This window comes from Columba livia, chromosome 29, assembly GCF_036013475.1.
Source record: "Columba livia isolate bColLiv1 breed racing homer chromosome 29, bColLiv1.pat.W.v2, whole genome shotgun sequence".
Classification (NCBI taxonomy): Eukaryota; Metazoa; Chordata; class Aves; order Columbiformes; family Columbidae; genus Columba; species Columba livia.
The window spans coordinates 2,864,209-2,884,668 of NC_088630.1; the positions used below are offsets into that span (position 1 = coordinate 2,864,209).

General features: G+C 52.5%; 1 long non-coding RNA gene and 1 other non-coding gene across 3 annotated transcripts in view; both read left to right on the forward strand.

The window, feature by feature from the left end:
* The window catches only part of LOC135576705 (uncharacterized), an 86,377-nt gene that overhangs the window by 32,942 nt on the left and 32,975 nt on the right, over positions 1 to 20,460 (forward strand). For both annotated transcript variants that reach the window (XR_010468486.1, XR_010468485.1), the window contains exons 2-3: positions 6,551 to 6,774; positions 8,523 to 8,805. This is a non-coding gene — a long non-coding RNA (uncharacterized LOC135576705). The remainder of the gene's footprint in view (positions 1 to 6,550; positions 6,775 to 8,522; positions 8,806 to 20,460) is intronic.
* Positions 7,244 to 7,328, forward strand: LOC135576717 (small nucleolar RNA SNORD45). Its single transcript, XR_010468492.1, has one exon. It is a non-coding gene; the product is annotated as a small nucleolar RNA SNORD45 (small nucleolar RNA).

Consider the following 20,460-nt stretch of genomic DNA (forward strand, 5'->3'; position numbering starts at 1 on the left):
TCTCTTCCCTCTTCCCTCTTCCCTCTTCCCCCTTCCCTTCCCTTCCCTTCCCTTCCCTTCCCTTCCCTTCCCTTCCCTTCCCTTCCCTTCCCTTCCCTTCCCTTCCCTTCCCTTCCCTTCCCTTCCCTTCCCTTCCCTTCCCTTCCCTTCCCTTCCCTTCCCTTCCCTTCCCTTCCCTTCTCCTCCTCCTCTTCCTCCTCCTCCTCCTCCTCCTTCTCCTCTTCTTCTTCCTCCTCTTCCTCTCTACGCTCTACGCTCTACGCTCTACTCTCCTCTTTCTTCACCTCTTCCCTCTCTCTCTCTCCCTCTCCCTCTTCCTCTTCTCTCTCCCTCTTTTCCTTCCCCCTCTTTTCACTACCAGTACATGCTAGGTAAATCCCTGACAAACACTTGGAACCTTGCCCAGCTTACCCATTCGCTCCATCACCTTGTGCCAACCACGCATCTACCTTCTGGTGGCCGGGAGAGCACCGGGCCCCCTTCAAACCACTCTGCATTCCACTTCCTACAGCTGCTGACCCTAGCTCCCCACTCCATCAGGACGGTGAGCTCTGCAGTGCTCCTCAAGAAGGCATTCCCTTCATTTTGCTACTGCTAACCAGCTGAAAAGGATGATCGTCCATCAGATGAACCTGGAAGGTTGCCCTGCTGGGAGATGGCCTTGCAGTGGAGAAACTCCAGCTGCCTCGTCCAGCTCTTCCTCCTTCAGCCCCTGTCAAGGGATTCCACCGGCTCCTCAAGGACTTCCTCTCCGATGTCTTCAGGCTGCCTCCAGGCCAGCTCTGGCAGCAGACACAGGACGCTGCTCCCTTTTATACTGCCCCGGGGCATTGTGACATCAGCATTGCCCCGTGGTCGCATTGTGACATGGAGGTGACATGGGCCCCCAGTGTCCCACCCCACCCACTGCCCATGCACCCAGCACTCCTTGGAGGAAGGACTTCAGGGTGCTGCTGGCCCCGAGGCTGTCCTTGTGCCCAGGAGGCCCAGGGCGCTGTCCCTGCTCTTGGTGGTCACGCACTGGGCATGGCTGAAACCACCTGGGAATGGCGGTGGCATGAAATTACTGAGGAGGTTATTCACATACAAAGGAACTTCTTCTCTTTGCCTTTAAAGTTACTAAAAGAAACTATGAAAAACAATCCTCTAGTACACGATGGTAATGAATTGCTCTGCAAAAGTGCTGCCATGGGTGCAGGAACCTGCCAGCCTACGTCTATTCCATTAAAGAATCTCAACATTTTGGTGCCGGCTCCATGTGTTTGGCATGTGGCCTCTCTCACCTCCTAGATGTCCAGGTAGGAAAACAGGTGGGGGAGCAGGTCTCAGCTAAACCCCATGGCACCTGCTATGGAAAGCATAGGTGTGAAAGCATAGGCATAGCCTCTGGGCTCAGGCACCAGGTTCTGTGGGCTGGCAGATGGCTGCCTGACAGCTCAGACATGGTAATTATCCCTAATTCAAGCACTTGGGGTAATGCAAGGTGGTGCTGTGTTGGAAGCGCTTCTTTAACTGCAGAAGAGTAAAGACATGCCCATGGGCAGATCCTCTGCTGCAAAGGGGCATTGTTCCTGTTGTAGCAAAAAGAAGCCCAGCGATAATCTTAAGCCCATATTGGCATCAGTAGCTGGTTGTAAGAAGTGACTAAGAAGAGTAATCGGGCTGCAGATGATAGCGAGGGGCTGCATTCATCCCCAGGGGCATCATCAGGGGAGGAAGTGACCGTTACCCAGTCTTTTTCTCCAAGTGAGCTGAGAGAGTTGCGAAAAGACTATAGACGTAAAGATGGTGAGAATGTGTTAACCTGGATGCTCCGATGCTGGGATAACGGGGCTGACACAAGAGAACTGGAGGGCGGAGAAGCCAAGCAGTTGGGATCTCTGTCAAGGGATTCCACCCTTGATGGGGCAATTGCCAGTGAGCCCAACCCCACGGCCCTCTGGACCCGACTCTTGACAGCCATGAAAACAAGATTTCGTAACAAGGATGACTGTCAATGCACATCAAGGAAATGGAATGCTATGGAGCGAGGTATCCAGTTCCTGAGAGAGTTAGCTGTGCGAGAGATTATCTGTTTTGGGCCAGATAGCCAGGAGGGGGTGAATCCAGATAGAGTTGAGTGTACACGGTCTATGTGGCGCAGATTCTCACAGAGTGCACCAGCTCCATATGCTAAGATATTGGCAGGAACGTTCGTGTCAACTGGCGGTAGACAAAGTGTTAATGACATGACTGAGCGGCTCCGGGAATTTGAGGAAAACCTTTCTGATCCCATAGGGGCTTATGTCTCTAGGGTGGAGAAACTGAGTGAAACGACTTTTGACTGTTTTGAAAAGCTGTTGAGAGAAATGAAAGCACTCAGGGAACACACACATGGCTCTCGATTTGTACGAACCAATGCTTCAGCTATTAGGAGAAAGCATTTCCAATATCCAGAGAGAGAGAGAAAGCGTTTCCAGTCCCCAGAGAGAGAGAGAAGGCGTTCCCAATCTCCAGAGAGAGAACACAGGCAGGCCACCAGCAGAGGTTTGCTGTGGTCCTTCCTATGTGAGCAGGGAGAAGATATGAGTAAGTGGCACAGTAAACCTACTGGGGAACTTCAAGAACGAGTGCATGAGTTAACAGGGCAGGCTTCTAGGAAAAGGGCTGCCCCGGTTTACAAAAGAGATTCTGGTGCTCGTGAAGGAACCTCTAATTCACAGCGAGTGACCATGGAAGACCAAGATTAGAGGTGCCCTGCCTCCAGCCAGGCAGAGGAAAGGGATAACAGAGTTTACTGGACGGTACAGATAGGATGGCCTGGTACAACACAACCCCAGGAGTACAAGGCTTTGGTGGACACTGCTGCTCAGTGCACAGTAATTCCTTCAGACTGTAAGGGGACACAACTCATCAGTATTTTTGGAGTGACTGGGGGATCCCAAGAGCTGACTGTTGTAGAGGCTGAAATGAGCCTAACTGGAAAAACCTGGCAAAAGCATCCCATTGTGACTGGCCCAGATGCTCCGTGCATCCTTGGCATAGACTACCTTAAGAGAGGGTATTTTAAGGACCCAAAAGGGTATAGGTGGGCATTTGGTACAGCATCTGTGGACACGAGAGAATTGAACAGCTGTCTGATTTTCCTGGTCTTTCAGATGACCCTTCTGTTGTAGGACTGCTGATGGTTGATGGGGGACGGGGTCCTGTGTGCTGGGGACAGCTTCCCTCGCCATTCTCTGCTCCCTCCTCCTTCAAGCAGGGGCTGCCCCACGCCTCGCACAGCCAGTCCCAGCCGGGCCCAGAGGTGGGTGTCTCCATGACGACCGCCCGGGCTCTGTGACGTCATAACCAGAGGCCATTGTGACACGGGGTCGACATCACCAGAGGCCATTGTGACACGGGGGTCCCCGCCCTGACCGTGGGGGTATTTAAGGAGCGAGAGCCCTGGGGTGCTCACTCCCAGGAGAGCAGCTTCTCAGGAGCAGCAGCTTCTCAGGAGCAGCAGCTTCTCACGAGGCAGCATCTCCCCTGGGTGCCCGTTGCGGCTCTTTGATAGAGGAGACCCAAGATGCCAACTGACAAGGAGGTGTCTTGCTCCTCCTCCTGCCCGCAGATCGGCCACAGCCTGGGCCAGCACACCCTCCAGAGCACCTGGGTCACCCCCTCAGTCCAGGAGCACTTGCAGGACCACCATAAAGGTCCCCAGGAGGGGTCTGGCTGGCCTCGCAGCACCAACAGCGAGGCAGCAGCAGAGGCAGAGTGCCCGGCACCTGCCCCACAGGGCGCCACAGCCGACGACGCGGCTCTGTGGGACACAGCCCAGCGCATCGTCAGTGAGGCCGTGCGCAGGGCTGTGGCTCAGATCGTGGCAGCTGGCCAGGAACCAGAGGAACAGCAGGACCTGGCCCAGCGCATGGACTTGCAAGATGAGAACAGCAAAGAGGGGTGCCAAGGCGGAGACACCATCCTCAGCACCTGGATCAACCCCTTGGTCCAGGAGCACCTGCAGGACGCCCCTGCAGGTCCCCAGGAGGGGTCTGGCTTGCCCAGCTGCACAGACACGGAGGCGGCAGCAGAGGCTGAGCGCCCGGCACCTGCCCAGCACAGCCCCACAGAGGACGATGTGGACCTGTCAGACATTGTGGAGTACATCGTCAGTGAGGCGGTGCGCAGGGCTGAGGCTGAGATCCAGGGACCTGGCCAGCAACCGCTGGAACAGCAGGACCTGGCCCAATGCACGGATGTTCCAGTGGCAGCACCAGCACCTGCAGGAGTTGAAGCCATTGAGGCTCATTTGGCAGGAGAGGATGAGGGACAGGCCAGCACAGCCCCTCTCGTCCCAGCTGCAAAGGAGGAAGAAGAGAACACGGTTTCTCCAATGTCTGCAGAGCATGGGGGAGAGACCAGCGCAGACATCGCCTGCCCAGCGCAGGGCCCGGCTCCACGGCGACGGCCTTCCCGGTTCAGGAGGGCGCTCCGGGCTCTGCGCAGGGCTTTCCGCTGCAGCTGCACCGCGGGACAGCAAGAGGAGTAGAGCCGCGACCGCGGCGTTCACCTGCCCTGAGGACATGGTGCTGCCAGCCTCTGCTCGGCCTTGGATTGTTTTCAAAATCAATAAAGCCAATTAAAAAAAAATGACAAGTTTTCCCCCTGTGCTCCTCTGTTCCTGCTCCACCTCAGGACAAAGAAGGCTGCAGGAAATCTCTGTCCTCGGGGTGTCATGTACCCAGAAGTGCTTCTGAGAGAGGAGGGGATACAGTTGCTTGGTGTTGGCATATATAGACCACTAGAGATCCCCCAGTCCTGTGAGCAGCAGTGAGTTCCTTCCCAAACTTGTGGAGCATTCTGACCGCAGAAGGGCTTCTGGCAGAGCTGGGGCTGGCACGGCATACCTGTACCTCCCACTCCAGAGTACATCTTTTGTCCCTGCAGTTAACACTGCAGGGTCCCAGCAGGGTGGGAGCTTTCCAGAGATCGTGGCTCCTGCTGGTAGACCCAACCCTGCACCGGCCCAGCCCCACAACCCACCATGTAGGCCGTGCTTGGGGCAGGGTGTGCTCAGGGGTGGGGAAACAACCCCCAGCACAGTCCCCTGCAGCAGCCCTCAGTGCCCTGTTCCCCTCCAGCCTCCTGGCTTTGGCAGCCTCAGCTCCCAGCCTGTTCCTGTCTCAGCCATATCCCACATGAGGGTTTGCAGGCAATCATGACAGAGTGTCAGCTGGGGTCTGGGCCTGGCTACAGGCCAGGCACAGTATCACAGTATGTTTGAGATTGGAAGGGACCTCAAAAGATCATCTAGTCCAATCCCCCTGCTGGAACAGGAACGCCTAAGTGAGGTCGCACAGGAACATGTCCAGGCGGGTTGGAATGTCTGCAGAGAAGGAGACTCCACAACCCCCTGGGCAGCCTGTTCCAGTGTCTGTCACCCTCACTGAGAAGAAGTTTTTTCTCAAATTTAAGCGGAACCTCTTGTGTTCCAGCTTGATCCCATTACCCCTTGTCCTATCGTTGTTTGCCACCCAGAAGAGCCTGGCTCCATCCTCATGGCACTCACCCTTTATATATTTATAAACATTAATGAGGTCCCCCCTTAGTCTCCTCTTCTCCAAACTAAAGAGCCCCAGCTCCCTCAGCCTTTCTTCATAAGGGAGATGCTCCACTCCCTTCATCATCTTGGTTGCCCTACGCTGGACCCTCTCCAGCAGTTCCCTGTCCTTCTGGAACTGAGGGGCCACAACCGGACACAATATTCCAGGCAGGGGTGGTTGTTCACCCGGTACAGGCGCTGAGCCCAGCAGGCGAAGGGAGCTGGTTATATTGCAAAGACCAGACCTCACTGTGATTATGGTAAATTGCCACAGTGTTGCTGTGAAAGGTCTCATGGCCTGATTGGGATGATAGAGATGAACCATCTGTCAGACAACCAACTACCAGAAGAAACCACAAACCAACAGCTACCCCTGATGGGCAAGGCAACTCACTTCTGGTCAATACCATGAACTTTCCCCTAGTTTGAAGACCCCAGACCCATTTTCAGAAGAGTCTTCCTAATTAGCATGAAGAGCAAGCAGAGGAGGAGACGAACCGCCTTCTCCTATCTCACATGTAAATGAACTGGGTTATAAAACAACCTCACGTATGGTACAGGTTGGCGGCGTGTAAATCTTCAACGCGTCCCCCCCTCCAGAGGTTGTCGCTGGACTGATGTACCTGTGGAGTGGTGATATCTTACTCTCCCTTGTTGAGGATTGATAAGGATCATGGCTGAAAACATTGTGACTAGTTCAGCCAGAAGAAGACACATTCAGAGCAGGAGGCACTGTGATCTGCACATCACCGACGAGCTAACGAGCCACAGATCAGGCTGGCTGACCGTCAGGAGATGGAGGATGTGCTGGAGGGCACAGAGCCCCATCTCCTGATATGCCCAGCTTGGCAAACAAGGGGAAAAAGTTGAGACCCATTATCATGGCCCAGAGCTTGTCGAAGTTTGTTGATGTTTTGCAATCACCATTTCCCCCTGGATTTCTGCAGGACACAAAGGGAGACCCTCAGCGTGGCCCAGGAGAGTTTTCAGCCAGTTGGTGCTGCCGAGTGTCCCGAGTGACCCCCGGTCCCGGGAACCCCCGTAGCTGAGCCCACAACTGACGGCCTGGTGGTGCTTTGTGCAGGTGGCAGCGCAGAGGCCGACATGGAAACCCGGTTGTCCCCAGCACGTTCCTGTTGGAGCAGCGCGTGTCCTGTGCAGCTTCGTGTGGGACAAGGGAGGCGACTGTGTCCGTGTTGACTCCGGTCGGTGCAGCTGCACTTGGATTTAGAGCAGTAACCCTGGCTGGCTGAGCCTTGGGGGTTGGTTATTCCTGAGAATGACAGGGCTCTGTTCATCAGGTCATTAATTGCTGTGCACTTTTACCCTGACAAGAAGGATTCATTTTCAGTGTTCTTCATTCATCGTAGCTCTCTCCATTGTACGGGTAAGTTTTCCCGCTCTCAAAAGTTCCCTCTCCATTTGGTGGTTGAATTTCTCAGCATCTCTGCTGCCGTTTGTTTTCCTTCTCCTGCAAAGTGGGGTGGAAAAGAGAAGGCAAAAGGCTCCGCTGCTTCCAGGCGGGGACTTGGTTGCTTGTGTAATGTATGTCTAGTTAATCTCGAGGAAGACAGAGATGAATGGTGTTAGAAATCAATAAGCTGCGTCCTGTTGGAGGGACAAAGTGTGTTGGATTTGAAGCCGCTGGGCAGGACGGGAGGAGCTGCCTTCTTGGGTCAGTGATGGGTGTTGGCATGTATTATCTGAGCTGGAGCTGATGTCTGTCACCACTTGAGCTCTAGAATTACTCTGAGACCCAGTAATCTCCAGTTCCTTGTGGAGCTTATCCAGGCTGTAGAATCCCCTTTCTGTCACAGGTTGTAATGCAGTCCATGGAGAAGGGGGCACTGTTTGAGGTTCCTCAGTGTGTGCGTTAGGGAGGCGTTGTTCTTGGGCTCATGCTGGGCCTTACGAGGAGACGCTTTCACGTGAGCTGAAGGCAGCTCTGGGTACCCAAAGCTGTTAACCGGTGTTAACAAACGCTGCTGCTGAGATTTGGCGGTGACGGCACCAGCCGGTTGTGATGAGCGTGGATGTTGCTGAACCGCAGACACCGTCTCGTCCAGGCTGCACAGCCAGAGCGTTTGAAGGGCGGTGTCCCAGCTTCCTTTGATTGCAATGTGCACTCGTGTTGGGATTTGCTTTTTAAGGAGGGTGCTCTGCTTGAATCTTTTGCGTTGGAGTTTGTTCTGTTATTTCTGCAATGCCATGAAAGCTGAAGTGCAGGAGGTTGAGAGCTGTTGGAGCAGAGAGGAGCATGTCTTGTATTGCTTGGATTTCTGTGGGTTTTTGAAGGAGAAAATCGACCCCAGCATGGGTTGGACCCCAGAAGGACATTGTTTGAAAATGCGTGGCCAGGTTCCAGTGACGGTTGGCTTGGGCGTGAATGACTGGAAGTGCCTGTTGGGAGACTCCGTTGGTGTGGACCCGTGGAGCCTTTATGATTGAGCTTCCAGGTGTGAGAATGCAAAAGGAATCTTGAGGTCGAGCCGGTCTTGCTCTCGAACCAGAATGGTTTTGACTCCTGCCCAGATTTCTGAGAGAGCCATGAATGTTCCAGGCAGCCGAGGTTGTGGCCCAGGGTGTGTGAGTCGCCCGCTCTGCAGTTGTCCAGCGGGCCCTGCAGATAATGTTTGAGGTGACAAAGCTCTTGGCAGGCGACAGCGTTTGAGTTCATTTGCTTCTATCTGGGGCTATATGGACCAGCTGAAAAGGTGGTGTTTGTGTTTACCCGCAGTAGACAGACAGACCCCTGGAGCGTTCATGTGCCCTTGTCGATGAGTGAGGAAATTGCCTGCGAGATGGAAAAGGGAAGGGTCCGGGGACAGGTTTTAGGTGTTTTTTCCAGCTCCCTGCAAAACCTGGGGTTTTAGTGTTTCGTTCCAGATTTTCCCTGATGATTTGAATGTGTTCTTCTTTTTCCTGAAAAACTAATTTATTTCCTTTCCTGCAGCCCTGCCTTCCAGGAGAAACAGCTACAACGCTCTCCCTGTGTGCCGCAGCCGTCCCGGGCCTTGTGCTGAGACCGAGCTCATCACTTGCACAAGTACAGGCTGTCCTGGTTAGCGCTGCCGAAGCTTCTGCGGTAACGAGCGTGGTTGGGAGATGCAGCGCAGGAGCTGCTGTTGTGCTTGCAGGGAAAACTGGCTGCTCTCGGTGTGGGAAAGCAGGAGGATTCGTTCTGTTCCCGCCTGAGCTGTGGTGGATGAGGAGGTTCTGAGTGCCGCGCAGGACGGGTGAGTGTGTCTGTAGATGGAGATGTTTCAAATTAGCCAGTGTCACACGCTGCCTGTAAATGTGTCTGTGCGATCCCTTTCTACAGGCAGGTGCGAGTCACTGGAGTGTATTTACATTTAACTAATCACCTCGCCAAATCTTTCGCTATATCCCCATTTGTTCCACCCCCTAGCTCAGGTGACTTGCTTCTGCTGGGGCCAACGAAGCCAGAGTTGTTCATTTGTGCTTGTGAGGTGTTGCACAGAGCAATTTGCAGGGGCGCACAATAAACACATACAGAAAAAGGAAAAGGAAAAAACATATTTCTGCAATAATCAGGTGTCCCATTCATCTTGTCAAAGAGTTACACGAGTTATTCAGCCAGGCATTATCAGTAGATGGTTTCACTTGCTGCATTAGTTCCAAAGACGTGAGATGTTCCACCTTCCAGTAATACATACGCTGCTGCTCCAGCTCCGTCAGCTGGTATCACTCTGGGTTTAACAACCTGCTGTGGGTTAATTGCCCACACAGACTGGAAAGTCGTGGTCTGCACTCTTTCAGACTGGACTTCAGTTGGATGTTGAGTCTGTGACACCAATAACATTGTTCCAGAGCTGTCTCTTCTAGATAAAACACAGGTGTTCACTGAAGATACCTGACATACAAGAACTCGAGAATCTGATATTAACAAAGGATGTAACATAAGAGGAGGTCAGGGTACAGAACCACACAGCATTCTCTGGAGTCGTATGAATTTTTACATCTAGATCAATAGGCTGCAGTCCCACTTCACAATCCATTGGTGTGAATAATTTCATTTCCCCTGTAGTTGGTGCTGACACTGTATCCACAGAAGTGTATACATATTGCCACCCCCTAGATGGGGGTACGCGGCCAATATAATCAACCTGACAGGTATTCAAGTCCCACTGACTCTGTTTTACCTTTCCTCATGCTCTTAAATGCAGTTGTGTACAAGCAGCACAATGATGTGAGCATGTTCTACAAGTATATAACAGCAAAGGGGTTTGATTGTGACCAGTGTCCCATGTGTGTGCAGCATAAGCTGATCCACGTCCACAAGCTATATGCACATTTAGAGCTTGAGCATGCAGCTCAGGAGAGCTCACATTATCTGCCTTCTTACTGTTTTGAGACTCAAATGAATCAAGTTTATTGTGCTCTGCTATTAACCCTTCACAAGGGAACTCCTCCTCCACAGAAGATGTAGGGATGAAAATTCTCCAATGCCCTAAAAATCCTAAAAAGGCATGTAATTGTTTTATTGCAGCTGGTACAGAAAACTGCTGCACTGTGTGCTGTACTTTATCTGGTGTTTCTCTAAGCTGCCTACACCAAACTATTTCTAAAAGTAGTACAGTAGCACAAGGGCTCTGCGTTTTCATCAGAGTAATTGCCCAGCCTTGGTCCTGCAAATGCACCTTCAAAAATTCAGCAGCTGCTTCAGTTTCTTGTTGTGACGCTGCCACAATCAACAGATCATCAATATCATGGCAGTCAGTAACAGTACCCGACCATAGTGCTGTATCAGCTACTATCATTTGTTGGCAAACGGAGGGACCGTGTTTGTATCTCTGAGACAATACTCGGCAAGTCTATTGCTTTTGTTGCCAGGTAAAGGCAAACTGGTCTTGCACTGAGGTGGCGGGGGGTGGAGGGTGGGTGCGGTGTGGGCAGGGGGGCTGGGGCTGGTTGGCTTTTTTGCATAAGCATTAACTTTTACAAGCGGCAAAAACTTTGTGATGGTATGATCCCGCTTATTTCTGATGGTGGGATACCAGCTTGTACTAAGTCGTTCCACACTAGTGTTCTCATCACCTGTGCTGTAACTCTGCTCAGTGTTGCCGGATTTCCATTATCCACCACCCAAACAGAGGGTCCTGAAGTGACAGCCCCAGTTCCCCTCAAGGCATTTGCCAGAGTGCCTGCATTACCTGTAGCACTTGTCACTGCTACCCTGTCCGAATTGGATCCATAATCAATGCATACACCGCCCCCATCTGCCGCACTAAATCAATACTTTCCTTCATTGTGCACCAATTTCCACGGGACAACACAGATTCAACAGGTTCAGCATATGCTGTTAAAACTGCTGCACATGAACATTGATATAGCGTAGGTGTAATAATATCTTGCCTGTCCGGACCTCTGACAGTTTGCAGCTGAGCATATTGTTGTTGTATCTGATCATCATAGGCTATAGGGCTTAAGAAATCTTGTTCATCTGCCAATAAATGGATAGACACAGCTCCACTATCCCAAGCTGGCAAAATCTGTGCCGGAATTCCTTCCCCGCTCGTCTGCTGAGAGATCTCTGAAAATGCCGTTAACTCCTTTGGAGAGTGAGTATGTGCGATCTGCCCCCCCTCATCTGCTTGTTCCTGCTGCAGCATCGTTTGTATGGGGGGTTGTGCTCCCACCACCTCCCTGCCATTTAAGTCAGGATCAAGTTCAGACTCAACATTGGAGTCTGAGGATCCACTCCAAATATTTCCATCCCATTCCTTGGGATTCCAAGAGTGTTTTGTGGTAAGAGTACAAACTTGAGAACACAAAAACTCACTTTTGGCATATTTTTCCTTTTGTTCCTTAGCAATACATGCTAGCAGCTGGTCTACATTATCTTGCAGCTCATAGCGCCACTCTGCTTGAACAGTAATCACTTCTTGTGTGATCGCCTTTGCATCCTGTAAAATCTCAACCTCCTTTTCCAGTTCTCTTCTTTTACTCTGCAATGCAACAACGTCACCATCAAGAGCTCTAAGACCGGTAACAAACAACCATCCCAACCTCCCTTGGATTGCTTGGATTTTCTGGATTTCTGCAGGAGAAAATCGACCCCAGCATCAGTTGGACCCCAGAAGGACGTTGCTGGAAAATGCGTGGCCAGGTTCCAGTGACGTGTTGGCTTGGGCGTGAATGACTGGAAGTGCCTGTTGGGAGAGCAAAGCTGCCCGGTGTTAACAAACGCTGCTGCCGAGATTTGGGGGTAAAAGTGCCACAAATGTGATTTCCCAGGGAAAACAGAGAAGTTTGTCAATGCCTGGTTGTTATATGGCACATTGTAATTAAGCCCAGTGGTAATTTTGCATTGATTTTACACAGGATAACTGACTGTAACAGACTGGTTGCATCAAATAAATGTTGACTTGCTGCACTGGTGGCCTTGGGAACAGCAGATGGCTTCTGGAGGTGGTGACACCTCCTGTGAGCCCAGGAGTGCTGAGCCCATCGTACAGGGAACAACCTCCCCTCCCCGAGCAGGGCAGAGGACCCAGGGGTCCGGGCTGCCTGTCCACGCTCCTCTCCTGCGCCAACACCAAAATATGTTCCTTGGGGGATGGTTCTCACCAGAGCCCCGCGAAGAATCTGTTTCCTGTGGTGCCTTCAAAACACAGGGAACCCCAAGGGCTGGCACCGTCTGCCCTTCACCTCACAGAATCACAGAATGTCAGGGATCGGAAGGGACCTCAAAACCTCATCCAGTGCAATCCCCCATGTAGCAGGAACACCCAGATGAGGTTACACAGGAAGGTGTCCAGGCGGGTTGGAATGTCTGCAGAGAAGGAGACTCCACAACCCCCTGGGCAGCCTGGGCCAGGCTCTGCCACCCTCACCAGGAACAAGTTTCTTCTCAAATTTAAGTGGAACCTCCTGTGTTCCAGTTTGCACCCATTGTCCCTTGTCCTGTCACTGGTTGTCACCAGAAGAGCCTGGCTCCATCCTCCTGACACTCCCCCTTTCCATATTGATCCCCAGGAATGAGTCCCCCCTCAGTCTCCTCTTGTCCAGCTCCAGAGCCCCAGCTCCCTCAGCCTTTCCTCACACGGGAGATGCTCCACTCCCTCCAGCATCTTGGTGACTGCGCTGGACTCTCTGCAGCAGTTCCCTGTCCTGCTGGAACTGAGGGGCCACAGCTGGACACAAGATTCCAGGTGTGGTCTCCCCAGGGCAGAGCAGAGGGGCAGGAGAACCTCTCTGACCTACTGACCCCCCCCTTCTAACCCACCCCAGGTCCCATTGGCTTCCTGGCCACAAGGGCCCAGTGCTGGCTCATGGTCACCCTGCTGTCCCCAGGACCCCCAGCTCCATTTTCCCCTACGCTGCTCTCTAACAGGTCATTCCCCAACTTACACTGGAACCTGGGGTTGTTCCTGCCCAGATTCAAGACTCTACACTTGCCCTTGTTCTATTTAATTACATTTCTTGCCCCAACTCTCCAGCCTGTCCAGGTCTCTGATGGCAGCACAGCCTCTGGCGTGTCAGCCACTCCTCCCAGCTTGGTGTCACCAGCAAACTTGCTGACAGTCACTCTATTCCCTCATCCAAATCACTGATGAATGTACTGAATAATCCCGGCCCCAGCACTGCCCCCTGAGGCACTGCACTGGATACAGGCCTCAACTGGACTCTGCCCCATTGACCACGACTCTCTGGCTTCTTCCCTTCAGCCAGTTCACAGTCACCTCACTACCCGATCGTCCAGACCGCACTCCCTCAGTTCAGCTGTGAGGATGCTGTGGGAGACGGTGTCAAATGCCTTACTCAAGTCAAGGTAGACCATGTCCACCGCTCTGCCATCATCTCTCCACCTCGTTATGTCCTCATAAAAGTCAATGAGCTTGGGCAAGCATGTCTTCCCCTTGGTGAAGCCATGTTGACTGCCCCTAATGACCCCTAATCTCCTTGATATGCCTTGAGATGGCACCAAGGATAAGTTGTTCCACCGTCTTCCCAGGGATGGAGGTGAGGCTGACTGGTCTATAGTTAACCGGGTCCTCCTTCTTGCTCATTTTGAAGACTGCAATGACATTTGCTTTCCTCCAGTCCTCAGGCACCTCTCCTGTTTCCCACGACTTATCAAAGATGATGGACAGTGGCCTAACAGTGACCTCAGCCAGCTCCCTCAGCACCCGCAGGGGCATCCCATCCAGACCCATGGATTTATGGATGTCCAGATTGTTTAACTAGTCCATAACCCAGTTCTCATGAACCAGCCTCCTCCAGCCTCATGGGGGAACACTCCACTTTCCCCTAATCTGCCCATATCTGGGGGCACATGGCAGGTGGGAAGGAGGTGTCCTTTACAGCGACACCCTGGGTGTCCGGGCTCCCTCAGCCACTCTGCTCATGGCCATGGTGTGGCCAGAGAGGACCCAGGCGTCCGAGTGCTGGCACAGCAGTGGGAACATGGACACGGACACACACATCCACACGCAAGCGTAGCTTTGCTGAAGGGATTTACTGATCATGAGAGGGAAATGGCCCAGGGCTCCCAGGGGATCAGATGGGGTCATCCAGGGATGATCATCTCCTCATGCCGCTGGAGGGGGGACAGGCCACGGCTGTCAGCATCAGCTTCAGTTCTGAAATCAGAGCCCAAAATGAGACCTCCAGTGTCAGCTGGGACATGAGGGGAGGCTTGTCCCCACCATCTCTCTCTGCAGAGACCCAGGGAAGGAGACAAGAGTTGGAGCCCTCAATCAACCCAGGACAAGACTTGGTTCTCCTGAGATCCATGTGGCACCCAGAGCTCTTTGGCCAGTGTGTCATTAGCCCCGGATGCCCCTACATCTTGCAGAACCCTGCCCAGCCCTCAGGGTGATCCTCAGGGTCTGTATGGCCCCAGAGCCCCTGCCTGTCCTGCACGGTGACCCTCTGGGTCCGTAGAGCCCCACTGGGTGCCACAAAAGTCATGGGGGCAGCTCTGTCCAGTGTGGCCTGGGACACAGGTCATGGACAGTCCCCTCTGTTTTCTTTTCCTAGATCCACGTTCTGCCCACCCAGACAGCTCAGGGATGCCGCAGGGTCCAGGACCCTTGGTGGGGCTGGAGATGCCCCGATGCTGCTTACCGGGAATAGAGGAGATGGCTGCACTACCACTTCAGCATCTGGAAGATCTGCAACCTGGCGTTTCTGCTGCAAAACATCATCCACGCTGACAGACAGAGGGAGCTGGGGAGAAAGGTTGGGTGAGGGACACATTTGGGTGCACTGGGAGGCAGGAGAAAGCGATGGGGTCCTTGGGGAAGGTGACTCCAGGGAAAAATGGGGTACATGAGCTTGTGTGGTGGGGCACAGAAAGCAGTGGAGGTCCTGGGGAAGGGGCTGTGTCCTGGGGTATCCTGGGGTGCACTGGGGTGTAGTGGGTTGTGATGGGATGGATGGGAATGCAATGGGAGCTCTGGGCAATGGGGCATCCCTGGGAAAACACTGGGGAGCAGGGGTGTTCTGGGGGCTGCGGGGGGTGCATGGGAGCATACTGGGGCACACTGGCATGTTCTGGGGCACACTGGGATGACCTGGAGTTTCGTGGCCATGGGAGGGAGGGTGTGGGGCCAGCAGAACTTGTGACACCTACCGCAGCCCTCTTCACTCGCCCGAGTTTGAGTCCCCCCTGCAGAGAGACCATGAGACCTCAGTGGTCACTGGGATGTCCCAGTCCCAGCAAGGGAGGGGAGGACCAAAGTGCCCTCCAGTTCCCCAGACTGGATGTCCTCCAAGTCCACCCCACTACTTACATGCAGGTGAGAACCTCCACTTGCTTCCAGCAATGTTCCTGGAAGTGCCTATGAAAGAAGAGAAAGGGGTTGGCCTGGGTTGGAGACAAATGGGGCTGTGGGTGGGGCACAGGTGACACCAGCCCACCCAGGCCCGTGGATTCTCCCTCATCTGAGCCTGAAAATCCCTTCTGCTCCCCCCAGCCTCATTCCTCCAAGTTTCACCTGGGATGCCTGTTCATGCAGGGACCAGGGCTCGGGTTGGAGAAAAGGATAACATGGGAATTTGGGGCCTCCAAGGAGGACGGTGGTTGGGGGGGACCCAGAGACAGGGCACTGGGGTGAACTAGCAGAACCCAAGGGACCGGGCTGGGGGTGTTGGAGGGACAGGACTGCATGGGATGCAAGTGAGGGGTAAAGGAATTCAAGGGGAGAGGACACGGGGAATTCAAGTGAGGTTGGTGGTGGGGGCAGGAGGAAGAGGACAGCAGAGGAACAAAACGCGGGGATCGGGAAAGTGTTTGGGAGGGGGTGTTCAAGGAAGGGGGTCTGGGGACACTACTGCAGTGGAGAGGATGAAAGGCAAAGGACGGAGGGGAAAGATGGAAAGAAAGGCACTAACATCCACCAAAGGGAGGGCATTTTCGGACCCTATATAGGACACAGAGGAGATCCTGAGGAGGATACTTCTGAGGGGCCCAAAAGGATGGAATGGGGAGGCCCAAAGAAGAGGGGTGTGGGGGCACCAAGACAAGAAACCGGTGGGGGCCCTCACTGGAGCCTCACCTGCGCATCCGCCGGGGTGCACAGCAGGATGGTGAAGAGCAGGGCCACGCTGAGCACTGCGACCTTCATCTTCCTCTGCGGTGCAGGGAGTCCTGGGTGATGCTGGAGAAGGTGAGGGCACCTTTATCCCTCCCAGGATGACTCCTTGCCCCTCCCCACCCCTCCAGCCCCCAGGGCAAAGCCAGGCTTGGCACAGACACCCGCCCTGGCAACCCAGCCTTGGCACAGAGTCACCCCTGCCTTGAGCACTGATCCAGCTGCCTTCCCTGGCATCAGCCCAGCTTCCTGCATGGGGCAGCTGCACGGGGAAGGGCCCAGGCATCCACGGTGGCGAGGGGGGACAGGAGTGTGTCCCTGACAGCCAGACACCCTATGGTGATGACCCACTGCTCCAACTGGAAACCATCCCACAACAGCCCCAAAAGCCAGATCCCCCCACCTCCCAGTGTTATTGTTTACTAACAATTATTGGAAAAGCATCCTATGTAACGTCTTAGTCCAGGCCCGTATCTGTAAATCCTATACATTGTCACTGGCTAATAAAGAGAGGGTCTCAGCCTGGCTCAGCTCTCTGCTCAACCGGCTCTGCGCTCCTTCCTGAACAAGATCTGACTGTACATGCGTCTCTGTCTGCGTCCCGGTGTGCATTGTCCCAGACGGGTTTGCCTGTGTACTGCCGGTTGCTCCTCTTCCATTCCTGTAGCCACCCTCCCAGGGCATTTGCATGGGTCATGTAGCCTCCCTCACATGCATCCATGGGTCAGTGCAGAGTGAAAGCAACAGCCGTTTCACTTGTGCAGCAATGTCCGAAGCCAGCTGGATGGCTTTCACCACTGCACACTGACGAGTCACCTTGTCCTTTGGCAGTTTCTGTGACTTGTCGTGTGGGACTCCACACAGCAGCTTTCCATGTCCAATGTTTTCTCACAATACGACAGGACGCATCTCTAAACAGGGCAAGTTGCTTCTCTTTTTCTGGTAATTTATTACATAGTGGAGCCTCTTCATCATGCATCTCCTTCTCTGGTGATACTCCAACGCTTCAGGCCTCTGGCCAGTCCAGGATCACTTCCAAGAACCTGGGGCCATCAGGGTTTCCCATTCAAGCCCATTGCATTAGCAGGACAACCCGTCTGCTCCATGTAACATCAGTTGTAGGACGCGTGGTGTAAAGCGTGTTTTCTCATCTTGTCCTGTCTAGACTGGCCCAAGGGCACGAACTATCTCCCATTTAATTTGCTCAACAGCTTCTTGATTCTCAGGGCCCCACCCAAAACCATCTTTCTCCCGAGTCACTCGATAGAGAGGGCTTATGACCAGACTGTAACTTGGAAGATGCCTTCTCCAAAAACACACAACACCTAAGAAAGCTTGTGATTCTTTTTCATTAGTTGGTGGCAACAAATTTGTAAATAGCAAATTGATCATATCCAGTGGGCTCTGACAATGCCCATCTTGCTATTTTATTTCTCAGATCTAGATCTCCTGTGCAGGTCCTTTGACCTTTATTTTATGGCAAAACCAGCTTCCAGAAGAATCTGGGTTATTCTTCTTCCTTTCTCAAACACTTCCTCTGCTGTATTGCCCCACACAATACCATAGAATCATAGAATCACTTTGGTTGGAAGGGACCCTCAAGATGGGGTTCAAACATTAACCAAACACTGGCACCAAACCGTGTCCCTGAGAGACTCATCTCTGTGTCTGTCCAGCCCTCCAGGGCTGGTGACTCCAGCACTGCCCTGGGCAGCCTGTTCAATGCCCCACAGCCCTTTGGGGAAGGAATTGTTCCCAGATCCAACCTCAACCTCCCCTGGCGCAACTTGAGGCCGTTTCCTCTGCTCCTGGCGCTTGTTCCTGGGGAGCAGAGCCCGACCCCCCTGGCTCCAAGCTCCTTTCAGGCAGTTCAGAGATCAGAAGGTCTCCCCTCAGCTCCTGTTCTCCAGCTGAACCCCCCAGGTCCCTCAGCCGCTCCATCACACTTGTGCTCCAGCCCCTCACCAGCTCCGTTCCCTTCTCTGCACTCGCTCCAGCACCTCAAGGCCTTTCCTGTAGTGAGGGGCCCAAAACTGCCCCAGGATTCGAGGTGCAGCCTCACCAGTATTGAGTTCAGCTCCGTCCTTCTCCCTCCAGCCCCTTTTCCTCCCCTTTTGTGCCTCCTCTGCCGGTCTCTCAGTCTCTGCCTCCATCTCTGGATTTCCTATAAGGGGGCAAAGGAAGATGCATCTCCTCATGTCACAGAAGAGATGTGGGGCGGTTGCTTGGGCTCCAAGCCTGTAAACTTATGCAAGATGAACAGATGAACCAAGTGTTCCCACCACAGGAGCAGTAGTACGTGCACTGTTCTTTTCCTCCCCTTTCCCTTTGTAAAACAATGGGATACCTCACCGCGGGTCAAAGCCCGAGGAGAAGAACCATGCTAAACAAAATTCCACAGCCTCGCAGAAGTGACTGCAAGTAAAAAACCAAACACACCACACAAAAAACCGTGGAAACTTCCAGAAGTGCTTTCAGTCCTGCTCAGAGAATGTGGAGGGAGATGGCACACAGGCAGGATTGGCTGCACTTTAGGCCAACCTGGGCAAGTCTCTTCCATCTATTTGTCAAACCGGCAAACTCGTGACATTTTACTTTTCCAATACACTACCGTCACAAAAACATGAGCACAGCTTTTTATATACCACTAAACCAGCAGATGGGATCTCCCTGAATCACACCTGTAATGTTAAGTGTTTGTCAAATGTCATCCACCTGATCCATGTCTATCTCAGAGGCAGCCTTGACCTCTGCTAAGTCAATATTCGTCAATTAGGACAGTGATACAATTCATCAGCTCTTTTCAAAATAACTTCAGAATACAAATAACGTCACAGCATATTTAAATACGATAAATAATTCAACACACATAACTTAGCTCTCTAATAGATGACACACAAAGCAGAAGCAGTCAAAATTAAAATCTTCCAGGTGACTGCTTGCTCTTTGAGCAATTTCAAAGCAAATATTCAAGTCAATTGCCTTAAACCTTTTCACAACGGATCCACAACAGATCTCTTATTTGTAGTCAGCGTCCCATAAAGATATAACCTTAGCCATAATCCATAAAAATAACATGTAATGTCAGTGAATATTCTGAACTATTTACAGTTCCCATGAACCAGTTACTGGTGTATTTTTGTCTTTTTTCATGCAGATAAAACCAGACAGGCTTTCTTTGAAGCAAAAGTAGGAGTCTGTTTCACCATGGGGACAGAAGTAGTGACACCTTGGTTTCACTGGAAGTCAGGCAAACCTCCCATTGACTTCAAAACCTAAGCCAGATTTTTACCACCAGCCTTTGATTCCCAGCTCGTGCCTGATAACAATCAGTTTTCCTCGCACCCTCATGGACAGAGGACTGAAACAGAGCACTGTGTTATTTTCAGACAAGTGACGTGGACTGCTGGATGGTTCTGGATGTGAATTGTGATTGGGAAGCACAGTGTAGTAGCTTCAATTACTGTGGCATGTAATAGAGGATGACTTCGCGGATGAAGGTGCCAGCCTTGTGAACTGATTCGTGTCTTACTGTCACAATTCTGATGTCCCATGGACTCAGTACAGGTGATGAGCCCAAAGTGTTCAATGCTGCTGCTGGGCATTTGCTGGTCATTGCATGTGGTTACTTCCGACCTCAGCTACTGAATGAGAACAGTAAATACGTGCTGCATCTCCTGATGGAGTCCCAGTGCTAACTCACACCACCAGTAAAAACACTGGTCATCTCGTTCTGCAGAAATAAATAAGTCTGTGTCCTATTATCTATCTTTTCTGATAATTGTGGGCATTTGCAGGGAGGCAATACAGGGTGCCTGAGCTAGTTCATCTAAATTCTGTCCATATTGTTAACGAGTATGTCATTTCTATGCTGAGGTATCAGCTATTTCCTGTGCTGTTTGGGGGAATTGCATCCTTGAAGAGAGTAGTTATGGTCCACAGTGTGTCATGACATGAGCCGGCAATGTGCCCTTGCAACCCAGAATCGCAGAATCGACTGGGTTGGAAAAGACCTCAGAGATCATCCAGTCCAACCCTTGGTCCAACTCCAGTCCATTGACTAGATCGTGGCACTAAGCGCCATGTCCAGTCTCAGCTTAAAAACCTCGAGGGCTGGTGAGTCCAGCACCTCCCTGGGCAGCCATTCCAATGCCTGACCACTCTCTCTGTAAAGAATTTCTTTCTAATCTCCAGCCTCAACTTCCCCTGGCAGAGTTGAAGCCCATGGCCCCTTGTCCTATTGCTGACTGCCTGGGAGAAGAGCCCAATCCCCACCTGGCTAGAACTGCCCTTCAGGTAGTTCTAGAGAGTGCTGAGCTCAGCTCTAAG